Raw genomic sequence first — 13245 nt, 5'->3', positions numbered from 1 at the left:
ATTTGTAGATAAATGAACATGCTTTGCATGAAATCTAAATAGGAACCCAGAGAAAAGCTGCTTTTAAAGACTCTGAAAGTGATTTCACAGACAATGCAATGCAGCACATTCCAAATAATTTATTTAAATCTTTTATCGTAGTTCACCTTCTTTTCTAATTATGAATTGGAAACACTAATTTTGACCGAGTGTTGTGCTGAACCTGTAAGCTATTCAATATAAAATTATCATAAAACAATAGAATACCAAGTATAGCCCTGGTCCAATGAGAACAGGATAACCTTAGGTTTTGCTAAAGGACTTCTCAGCATTTAATTTCTCAAAAACCAGCTGACGCTCAGCCAGGCTGGTAGCAAGAATTTTTAGCATTCAGCTAAATTCAATTAGGGAAAAAATAAGTCTTCAAATAGAGAAGAAACCATTGAGGAAGCATGTGTGAGGAAGCACAGCAGTCCTGTCAGCTTCCTCAGACATTCTATCCAACAGGTTAAGAAAAAATAAAGGTGGGAAATAATAAAAACATTCCTAAATTAAGCCTTTAAGATAGCCAATATAAAGATAACTTATGATTTTTCATTTCAGAACTCAGCATTAGTCAGAAATACACTTAATCCATCCTAGAAAGGACATTCTTACTTGTGGTAGGAATTCAGCCTAAATTGGTGAAGTCAGCCTGCCAAAGGTTTTGAGTGTTAGTGAAAAGATGTTGGCAATGGGAGGGCAGCTGCAAGAGGCTAGGGCTGTCCAGTGCTGGACACAGCCAGCTCACAAGGGGGCTGGGTGAAGCCTTGGAGACAAAATGGTGATGCCTTGGGAAAACGTATGAAGGATGCTCCAAAAGTAATGCTTCCTTCTTTATTACTTTGGCCTACAAGTCAGAGGTGGATAGTGGTGCCATGACAGTAGTAACTGAGCCTTCCCATAAATGTTCCATTACATTTTATTGCCGTGTGACAGCACACAGCAGAGGGGCACTCTGACAAAATGGCGTCTGATATGGAAGTGTGTATGAGGCAAACATGTGGAACTGGATTTCCTTATGAAGAAAAAATTGTACCCAGTGACATTCATGGTTGCTTGCTGAATGTTTATGGAGAACAACCAGTGGATGTGAGCATACTGAGTAGTATGCTTCAGCAGTGGTGAGAGCAACAGTGGGTTACCTCCACAGGTGCCAATTTGTGTGAATGTGGCATATGAATTCTCGTTCATTGCTGGCAAAAATACATAGCTAATGGTAGTGAATCTGTTGAAAAAGTGTTCTGTAGCAGAGAATTTGATCTATCAAATAATGTTATGGTGTTTTTTGGACCTGTTGTAGTTTCAATGGAAATAGGAGGCATTACTTTTGGAGCAACGATTATTTTTAAAAGAGAAAAAAAAAAAAAAAGCAAAGCATGAAGGTAGAGAATAGGGACTTTTGTAAAAAACTCTCTGTCTACACCAAGGTCACTGCAGGAGGTGGGCAGGAGGTGCTCCAGGCCCAAGGCAGAAGACCTCTGCTGCCTAGGAAAGCCCTGTGTTGGAGCTGGCATAGAGGTCCTCAGAAGCAGCCCAGGGCTGGATCTGCTCTCATTTCATACAACGTTACTTACAATATGTGTGTCCTCTGCTGAAAGTTGTTACAGTTTCTCATTATAAAGCTAAGCTTAGCTTGCCTTTTTCTCCTCTCTTTTTGTCATTTTGCTGGACAGCACAACAAATGAAAATAACTCTTTCCTTGCATGTAACAATAGAACTTCTAAAAATAGGTTACCACATTTTGAAATGCTGAATTAATTTCACTCAAATTCATTATAGTTTCTAGCAGTTTTGAAATAAAACATGAAAAAAATCATGGCAAAAATAATAATTTGCTTAAGAGGATTATCTGTGTAAATGAGCTAATGTTTTTGTGCATCTGAATGGGTGAATAAGAAGTAATTTATATTCTACCATTTCCTCTAATGTTATATGGTCCTTACTACCACTTTACCTTGTTACTGTTATTTTTTCTTTTTGATTTAATCATTACTATCACTGAATTCATATTTATTGGCGGCATCTTAAAAAGCATCTCATCTATCATTCCTGATGTTCAGAGCTTGGCAGATGTATTTACAATGCCCTCAGTGAATAGGAAGATAAATCTGATACGTAAATTTAGAAAAACAGACATAAAGATATCTCTGCTTAAATTATTGTATTTCACGGGAGTACTAATCCTTACAAATCATGCGGATGGTGTTTTTTGAAAGCTACGTGCACTATTTTTATTGTGCAAGCCAAAAATCCAAATTAAAATGAGAACTATCACAAAGAGAAAAAGTTAGGTTCTGCTAGCTTAAAGCCAAGTCCATTTGTTTCACATACAGAAAAATTCAGCTCAGAGTATTCAGATAGGCTTTGCTGAGCAAGTAAAGAGAGTTGAAGAAGTTTTCCTAAGAATTTATACTAAAATAAATTGTCCTTTCCTGGTAGACTTGGTCCATACACTCACAGCAGGTAGATTTATGAAGGACATTTATTTATTATTATTTAAGGACAGATAATTTTACACACAGTAAAAAATCATTGTTAATGACAAATCTTGGCTTTGGCATAAATATTATGCAGAAAATATGACTCTTAAAGTAAAGATCTCTAAATCAGAAGGAAATACATGACCTTTGTACCCCCACCAAAGCAAGTCAGCAGCTCTGAAGTTTTAAATATTTTAAAACGCTCAAGAGAAATTGAACCTCATGAATTATTTGTAAAATTAATTCAAAGATATTTTTAAACATAAGAGAGAATTATATGCCAATTATTGTCAAATTACTTACTAATATAATCAATATATTTTATTTTGTATTTATTTATTTTTTTTCTGGTACTCTTCACCTAAAGCTAAACAGATCCTTTTGTAATTCTCTTTTATTTTTCCTCATTCCTTTCCAGTATTAAAAATAATATGGAAATGAGCACAAAGTACAAGTAAACAGGCATTTTTGCTTTTGCTATATGCTATAGGTATGCTTCCTTTCAGTTCTGAGTGCCTCAGATGCCATCTGTTCAGTTTTAAACCATAGCATATCATCCCAGCACCATGTCTTTACAGCAACATCACCAAATTAGACCTGGAAAGTTAGTGGAGTATCTATCCAAGGAAGGACACCCTCACCCTCCTGACAGACCACATTTTCAGAGATCTCCAGTGATACAGACCCCATAAATTCCTCAGCCAACATGTTGTAGTTTCTCACATGTCTCAGTATTACTGAGACCTCTAATGTGAAACACAGGTTCTTCAATTTAAGCTCAATTATTTTTGATCCATCATAAACAGAACAGTAATTTTTTTCCTTATTTGCCACTTTGCAGTTTTTTGCTATTTTGGTATTTTGAGATAGTCCCCCTCAGTCCTCTCTTAAAGCTAAGCAATACTTCTGTTTTTAAATCTTTCACACTGAGATGGGAAGAGACAAGCCAACGAAACATCATATAGAAAATGATGGGGCACCAGATCATAGGCTCAGTAAGAGCCAGTGCCACTGACAATGCAGTGGCCTATAAAAGGGGGAAACACTGTACTGAAATGTTTAGTCTCTATACTATCCACATCACTCACTGAATCATTGGCTTGGAAGGGACCTCAAGGATCACCAAGCTTCAACCCCCCTGACACATTCAGGGCCATCAAACTCTATATCTAATACTAGATCAGCATGCCCAGGGTCCCATCCAACCTGGCCTTGAACACACTCAGGGACGGGGCATTTCTTTCCTTTAGCCTTCTTTGTTGACTAATCACCATACTCGTCTGTTAAAGCTAGTACCTGTACTCCAAACAATTATCCTGTTTTCAAAAATCTGCTTTAATAAAAACAAAAATATTAATACATGATCTTATTTAGTTCAGATTAAGGTCATTCTTCTTAAACAAACCCGATGTTATAAATGACCAAATAATTTAACTTTCAGTTCGTTCATGAGCATTTTTATCATGCCAACATTCTGCTTTGCTGGGCAGATATGGTTTTGACATCATATTTTGACACCAATGTATTCTCTTTTTTTGTTTTTTCTGTTTTGAAAAGTGTATATACATATGGATATGTACATGTATACTGATGCATATGTACACGTGTATGTAATATCTATATGAATTCACTGTGGATGTACAATTGTCTTTAATGAACTTTGGTTCAATTTTCTAGTTAATAGCATTCAGTAAAGCTGAGACACATTTTGCCATTCACTTCATCTGGATACAAAAACACTTCCACTGCTGGTTGCTGTCAGGTTATCCCCTGACACACATACATACAATATATGCATAGCTGTGAAAGCACCTGAAAAACATCTGTCTTCGGGCTTTTTTCATGCCATACATTGTTGTAAATTATAGCATCCATATCATGCTGCTACACATGCCATATTCATTAACTAATCCTGAAGATTAGTCCTTTCACACACATTCTATTTGCTGCTTATTCCAGCTGCAGAGAACACTGTACACTTGCTGATGGCATAGGTTAGACTGAGACTACTTTTTAACTCTTCACCTTATTCTTCTGAAAACACATAAGTAGAAGTCTCCAGTTATGTCAGTGCACAAACTTCAACCAGCCTGGAGGGATCCAAGGTTTCATTCCAAAGGATTGAACACATTCAGACTTCAGTTGCCCTTCACCTCTGAAAATTGGCAGATTTGGTTACAAGCACTAAACTATAATTTCTCTGTCTCTTTAGAGGAACCCAGACAACATCCATATTGGTTTTCTCAGGATGATGTTACGATTGTAGTTGCTACATTGCTGGTTATACCATGCAAAGTGGCACAATGTTACGCCCCACAGGGAAACAAACAAACAAACAAAAAAAAAAAAATCAGCACTTAACCTTACCTCCTTCCCACAAACAACAGAACAGGTACACAGGATAGGTATGAAGTCCTCAAAGTTCAAATTTGAAGTACAAATTCTCACTACACACTGACATGAGGAGGACTCCATATTGGGAAAGAGCAAGGCAAGACAGGGAGCTCAAATGCTAAGATTTTGGAAAGAAATCCAATAAAGTTTACATTTTAATTGTCTGGATGTGTAAGGAAACTAAAACAGCAAGGAACAAGACATACAAATAAGGGGAGCATGTGTGAAATCTTTCCTTGATGCTGATGACTTAGGGCTCTGAAAAGACCTTGAATTTATAATAGTCTGGAAGTCTGTCCTGGATCAGCAGACCCCTAAGAATCTCTGCATAGGAGCAAACAGATCTCAGATTTTGCTTTTAGGACAATGACTGTGGACGCTGAAGATTTTAGAGTCAGAAAGGGAGGGAGAGAGGAAAGAGAGAAAGAGATTTTAATGAGAAGCATAAAAATATTTAATGATAAAAATGGTGAAGCCAAGAAAAAAAAAAAAGGAGGAAGAGAAACAAGAAACTCAGAAGAAAATGAATCTGTAAGAGAAAAAATAATCTTTCAGTGAAAAGTAATAGGGTTATGACTATTTAAATAAATTGCAACCCCTCTAGAGGTACCTACTACAATTCTGTGTTACTAAAGGTAAGTGTGCAAGCATGTCAGGAAAGTTGGAACAGGAATCAGTCATTTTTACGTAGGTTAACTGTGAAAGTAATGCTTTCTGTTTATTTCCATGGGAAATAAAAAACATACAAAGAGCACATTAGCACTATTTGATGGAGCAGTTTCTAAGCTACAGAACCCTGTTTTTCAACAGATTCACCACCATTAGCTGTGCATTTTCACCAGCAATGAACAAGAGCCATACTCTTCACAGTTTGGTCTGCATAAACATTCAACAAGCATTCATGAAGATCAGTGGGTACCATATTCTCCACATGTAGGAACTCAGTGACAGACCTTTGCTCCATACGCACTTCCATCTGCACTTTGGGCACTGTTTATTGGACTGCCCCTCTGCTGCCATCTGTCACACGACAACAACTAATGTAATGGAATACTGGTGGAAAGGTTCAGCCTCTACTGCCATACTACCACCATCCACCACTGATGGGGCCAACATATAAATTAGGAGGCATTACAAAGCAGCCCTTGTATGTTGATGATGTTAACTGGCCTTTTAAAATGAGTAAGTAAACACAAATATAATAGAATATCTAATTCTTTTAGTTGTTACTACACCGTGCTATTTTTAGGCTTGCATTCTTAAGTACTAATAAATATGTAGTTTTCTGCAGATCTAATTTGATCCAGAGAATAAAGTTAGCAGATGAAAATTTCTGCCATACTTAATTGCTCTATCACATTTGACCAGGTTTGCAAAGCGCAAGAATATATTTTACAGCTATTAATACATTTGATAATTGATAATAATTTTATTTTCAGAGGATTCTTTTGACATTTTCTTTCAGTGAAGACTTTATGTTTCGAAAGTCATTGCTTTCTTCTTTCTGCTCATATCCTGTATTCTATAATGTACTTTTTCACTGTTAAGATGATCTTCTAGTGTTACCTGAAATGACCCATCAGACACTCAGCCTACCACTAAATTGGAGCAACAATAGAGTAGGATGCTATATAAAACCCAGACTATAAACTAGTCAGTGCATATTACATAAATAGCAATAGTTAAGAAGTATAACACCTTGTATATGTTTTTGTGAAAAGCTCAAATTTCTTCTTTTATCATTAAAAATATGAAACCTTTTGGAATCTTACACTGATCACAACATCAACCTCTCTACCATTAAGTGTGCCAAGACATAAAAAAGAATAAAATAAAAAAGTTGAATGTGTTGTATTCAAGCATAGTAAGTGATCCTGCACTCCTGCAAAGTACTAATCCCCATATATCTTATAAACTGCATTTCCTCCTGTGAGTTAAATTAATAACAGAAGAAAGTTTCTTTGGGTTTACCTGTCAGACACATGATACATATTTCAGTGAGCGGAATTTTTTAACCTCATTCTACAGCAGTGACTTCAGAACGCATTACTACTTCTAATTCATCAGCCTTGTGGAGACAAGTTAGAAGAAGTAAAATGTAAATCTCTTTATAACGAAATCAATCCAGTCCTTTTTCATTTGTCATCATAGTGACAAAGCCCCATTGTCAGCTGAACAGATGTACTAAACGCTTGTCACTTATGAGCGTTAAAAGAGCAACTACTAAAAAGAGATAATTTCTTCTGACTAATTCACATCAAAGCAGAAGAGCTGTTCTTCTCTTTAGTAATTTCCTTGGGTGTTTTGTTTGCTTTATACCAGATATGAACTTTTAGTACTGCTGATAGATGGAGGAAGAATTAGGAATGCATTACACCTTTCAAATTCCACAAACCCATAGCTCCCTTTTATGCCCTCATTCTATCTTTATATCAAAATGCAATCAGTTTATGGTCTCATAATAGCAGAATACTTGCTAAAATATTCCCATTAAAATGCAAATGTTGACCTTCCACTAAGTTTTAAGTTAGAAATCCTTACTTTTTTTTTTTTTTTTTTTTTTTTTTGAATAGACATGCTTTGCAACGTAAGAGTAATTTTCTTGGTAGACTGTGCTCCTTTTATTTTATTTTTCTAATGATCCTACATTCTTCAGCAGCTTCTTTGTGCTATTGCTACTCCCAATTTTTCTTTTTCAAAAAGTGAAACATAAAACTTTCTTTGAAACGGAAAAGAAAGCATTACTTATTGTTAGAAAATCAAAGATGAATTGAGTGTGTAACAGTTATCACAAAAAAAATAAAATATGCTTTTCTTCTATGGAAAAATAACTTAAATTACAAAAATAACATGCCAATATACTGATAATAAAGATCGTCAAAGACCATCCTATAGAATTACTGAAGTTTTCTATAAATTTTGCATTTACAGCTATAAATTATGCTTTAATCCACTCTAATTCATTTATCATCAATTCTGATTGTAGGCATGAGAAACTATAATCTTAGATTTGTTCCCATCTAAATACAGTAAGAACGATAATTGCATCATGCAAACAAAGATGCCTAAAATACATAAAGATATCATAGTCCTGGAAATAGTATTTGCACTTGAGCAAAAGAAGAATTTTGTACATTTTGCATTTCAGCCTCACCTCTTCCGTGGTTACATCTAAGCTGCAGCAGAAGGGTTTATAAGAAGGCATTTCCTAGTAAAGCGTTCATTCAGTCAAGAACTGGGTATAATAGGATAATAGGATTAGATAACTGGTATTTGCAAACATCCTCCCTCAGTGTCTAAAGCCAATCTCAGATTGTTATATCCAAGAAAAAAATTGAGTACTAATAACAGATTTTCAGAGTCTTACGCAGGTTGCCCTCCTTAGCTCTTGCATGCTAGCAATCCCCATTCTCTTCCAGAACAACAATGAATAAAGGTACTTGCGTATTCATCTAGATCTGTTTGCAACAGCAAAGCAAATACTAGTAATATTGAAAATAATTAATGCTTGAGGCTGGTAATGAAACTGTAGCCTTTTCATTCCCAGCTTGTGCAAGGAGGGCCCCTACGTGCTTGTAGACAGAGGAAAATTAAATTAAATTTATGATGACAATCCTATTTGCTACCTACAGAGGCGAAAAAGATTTTGAGCAAGAAGTTAAAGCAAATCTCTTGGTAAATACTGTTCTGTTCTTTTAAGTTTGTTTGTTATAGTACTCCACAAATCTGGAATACTGCATCCAGGCCTGCAGCCTCCAGGAGAAGACATGGAGCTAGTCCAGAGGAGGACCACAAAGATGATCAGAGGGCTGGCACATCTCTCCTGTAAAGAAAAGCTGAGGGAGATGAGCTTGTTCAGTTTGGAAAAGAGACCTCATTGTGGTCTTCCAGTACTTGAGAGAAGCTTATAAACAGGAAGGAGACCAACTTTTTACACAATGCGTTAACGATAGGACAAAGATGAAAGGCTTTAAACTAAAAGAGAGGAGATTTAGGTTACATGTTAAGGGAAATGATTTACTCTGAGAGTAGTGAGGCACTTGCACAGGCTGCCCAGAGAAGCTGTGGGTGCCCTATCTCTGGGAACATCGAAGGCCAGGTTGGATGAGGCCCTGGACATTTGCATCTATTGGATGGCAGCCCTGCCGAGGGCTGGGGGGTTGGAACTGGGTGTTCTATAAGATCACTTCTAATCTCAGCCATTCTATGATATGTAATACTGTTTCTATATTTTTCTATAAAGATTTTTATCAGGACCAGGAAAGCAAATCAGAAGCTATGAAAGCTATACATGCAGTTTGACCACAAACTTGTTTCCCCGTTAATCTGCACAAAGGAGTAAACCCCTGTACATGAGTATTTAAAAAGATGGGGGAAGGCTGAAGCCATCTGAAGAAAATTCTTGTCTCATTTAATTTGTAGCTTGAGGATGAACCTCATGCCAGAAGATAAAACCACAGATTCCAGGATTCCCCTCCTCTTGCTCACCTGCAGCAGGAAGCACTGGAGATTACTTACAACAATAGTCAGATTCACTGTGCTACTGGAGATTTTTGAGATCTCTAGGTCATTACTGATATTTCTTGCTCATTTAAAATTTGAGTCTGAAGAAGTTCTCTCTGTCTCAGAGAAAAGGCAGAGAGCCTGGACTTGGTAAAACAAGAAGCCCTTTTGAATTCTACAGTCTCATGTCAGACATATTTAAAAATTGATAGGAGTTAACCATCTCGCTGCCAGTAAACTGACTGCATTTGACTCTACTAGAGAACAACGTTAGCATCCCTATAATGCTGAATTCAACTGTCAATAAAGATTACTTCCGATTTCCTTCCACTTTTTAAACGTAATGCCACAATGTAACTAATAATAAAATTTCACTCTTATATAGAAAGATTTCCCAGATAAAATAAAAAACACTAAGAGTCAAACAAATGCATATTTTCAATCTTATGAGGCCACTTTACATAGAAAAAAAACCAAGATCTCATTTTTACCTTTAACCAGATAGCAAAATACTGCAATATTTAATGCTTGTATATTCTTTTAACCAGGTATTCAAAGCACTGGACACAGTTTCAAACATTTTTATTGGGTTTAATTTACAGAAGAAAAAGAAAAAGGATCAGAACTTAACGTTGCTGGAAGTCCATCCATAAGGCATGCTAAGCTCATCAACTCTTTGAAAAAAGTATTGGGAAATGGCCAAGTTATTTAACTTCACAAAAGAGCTGCTTAAATTCACAATACTCTGTACCACTAATGCTATGAATGTCTCACATAAGCTCAAAATACTTTCATTTGGGTTAAAAGGATGTCATTCACAGAAACAGCTCAGAAAAGAATGCTGTCAAAAAGCTTTTGAGAAGCCTTAAACTCAGCTCTGAAGAGTACACCTTGATTTCAGTTTTAATCTAATCCAAACCACCAGAAATGTTCCTTTAACTAGCAATTCATTTTCAGTGCTGTTTCATGAATTCAGCATAATGCATGTGGTATATTCTGTTGTTGATATCACTCTCTTTACTATCCCAGATTCATGGAAATAATGTAAAGGAAAAACTCTTTTCCAGTAACAGTTTTCTACTACAGGTATTTCTTCAATACTGTTTGTTTTTCTTTTCCTCTCCTGTTATTATTGAACAAGGTTCCAAGAAAACTCAGCAAGACAGTAACAGCTAAGGCTTTTGGCAGACACAGAGGCTACAGCTACAGTACCTTCTTGGCACAGGCAGTGCAAGGAATTGGAAGCTCATTTTTGCAGGGTGTTGATAACCCAGATACACAGCAGAATAGGCTGCTTGGTTCCAGGTGATTTCTGATTAACGCAACTGGAGTTTGCTTGCAATGCTGTTGCTTTGATCAAGACTAGCAGAAGAGGAAAGCAAGGCAGGGCAGGGCAAAATCAAACATGTACAGTAGCAAGCAAGGAGGTAAAAATACAGCAGATCTTGAATTTCCTTTAGCAAAGAGTTTCCTTAGGAGGAAGGAATGAACGCAAGTAAGACAAGCTTTTAGCTGAAATTTGGAGCCTGGGAAACTTGCCTAATCTTACACTTTTGGCCGTGATTTTCATCATTGTCCCTTCTGACATCTCCTAATCCTACCACTAGAATCTACAATTCCCTGTAAAAACACACAGAATTACCTACACCACTCTCCAAAGTAACTAAATACTTTCTATTTTGAAAACAAATCATAAATCATAGAATGGATATTTTCACAGTAACATCTGTTCCTCCTAAACTCTTAGACTGAGTTAATAATCCTTTTCGCATAGAGTTCTCCTGTCATCAAGAACTGGATACAGATTTATTTTTTAAAATAACTTAAAAACTTATGCATCTCCACTGACAGAAACACATTTCTCTCATAGCACTAAAGTTTACCTTTCCTTCCCATGTGCTGACAGACCTACAAAGCAAGAACAAAGGCAGAGAGCAAAGGCTGCTGCAACAATCAGCTATCACTCCAGTAGGAAACTTTAACATCTGGAGCTGTCAGCTTGCTTTGAACACATGACTAATTTCTTATCACTGAAACTATGAAATATAAATCCTCATGCATCATGTCTATGGAAATTCTCATGTTGTTCCTTTACAAATGCCTTTCTCCCCTCCTTCTTAACCAAGATAGCCCACAGCTTCTGCTTCTTGCTTGTAAAATGTCTGTGCTCTTCCCTTAGATCTGCTAGCAGTGCTTTCTTTCATCAATATTAGTTAAGCAAGCATTTGGTCTGTGAAAAGCTGTCAATCTCATTTTGTAGCTACACTTTTATTATTATTTTGATAGATAATAACATTTTCAGAATGGCTTTACATTAAACAGAAGCATTACCTGTGTGGTCTAGAAGGTGACTTGATGCAAAGCAACCATTCAGACTATTCTCTTCAGCATGAATCGCCTTGCATTTACAAAAACCTATGACTTGCACCTAAATATACCCTCAGCATTTGCTTGTGAATTCTAATGGCTACCATACCTGAAATCAGCACATTTCCTTCCCTCTCACCATTTTCTGTCAGTAAATTCATAACTAAGCATAAATATTTTTGAGTAATCAGTAAACAAAAACATTAAGGACAAGTCACGGAGGTTTCTTTTTCCTAGCAACTGGTCCTGAAGAGTTCTGTAGTGATTAGTTTTTATAAACAAAATCAAGATAATGCATACATGGATTATTTATTTACTCTGTGACCCTTGGCAAAATAAACATGCTCTGTATTCACATGGTCTGTACAGTTAAGGTAGCATGGAAAAACGAGACTTCAATCTGAAATAATGATATTTAGAGAAGTGATGTTGTTAAGAACTGGGAAGTGGCTGTAGGCAAACTGCTCCAAAAAACTAAGAAGTGAACATGATGTCAAGTTCTTGTGCTGGTCTCAAAGAGCAGCATTCAGCAGAGCTAGTCAACATGACTGAAACATGTATTTATAAAACAACTACAAAAAGACTTCCTGCCAGTGACAGGAGGTGATTCAACTAGCTGGCTGGCAGTAAAGGTTGTTTACCAGGTTCTGGATTCCTAATTGGATGCCTAGCTTGTTAAGTACCAGCTGGTCTTTAATTAGTTGAAAAATTATCATCACTAAAAGTTGCCATAAAAAGAAAGAGAACAATATAATTAAAGCATTAAAATCCATATGGTGGAACGCATACCTTCTCTTCTAATAGCTGTTTCTCCTCTCTTTCCCACACAGCATTAATAAGGCAATGCTGTCCACTTGCCAAGAAAACTCTCCTTTTTAAGTTCGTATTGAAAGAAATAAAATGGAGGTGTGCTAAGAGAATGTACATAGTGCAGTGTTTCTCTTTGACTTTGAAATTATTCAAGATACTATTTGCTACCGGAGTGAGTTCAGGATTGATGACTCACCCTTGTCTGTACATCTACTCATAGTGGGACATCATTATCACACCTTCATTAAATACAAAGCTTAAATGCTTTAAATGAAGCAAATTTAAATGAAAAACTCTTCACATATGACTTAGTGAAATACACTTTTTTTGCCTGTGATTTATTAAATACGAACACAGCCTGACTGCACATTGCAATACTTGTATAACTGGAAATCTGCAAGCAGTTGCTCTATAATTATCTGCCACAATATTTTCCTCCATTCCTGGAGGCTTATAGACTTCCTCTGCCCCTAAGGAATATCTTCTAACATATGAGAAATGTTGAGACTATATGTGAAGTAATTTGGCCTTAATGTGAAAAATTAAGTCTAAGCATATTTCCAAAATGTTTTAAACACCTGTGCTATCAAATTTAATATTTTAGAGATTTGTTTGTATGTTTTTCACTTATTAACGTAGGTTGCTCCAAAAGTAATACCTCCTATTTGTT

This window comes from Meleagris gallopavo, chromosome 4, assembly GCF_905368555.1.
Source record: "Meleagris gallopavo chromosome 4, MGAL_WU_HG_1.1, whole genome shotgun sequence".
NCBI lineage: Eukaryota > Metazoa > Chordata > Aves > Galliformes > Phasianidae > Meleagris > Meleagris gallopavo.
This window is presented reverse-complemented; position numbering follows the sequence as displayed.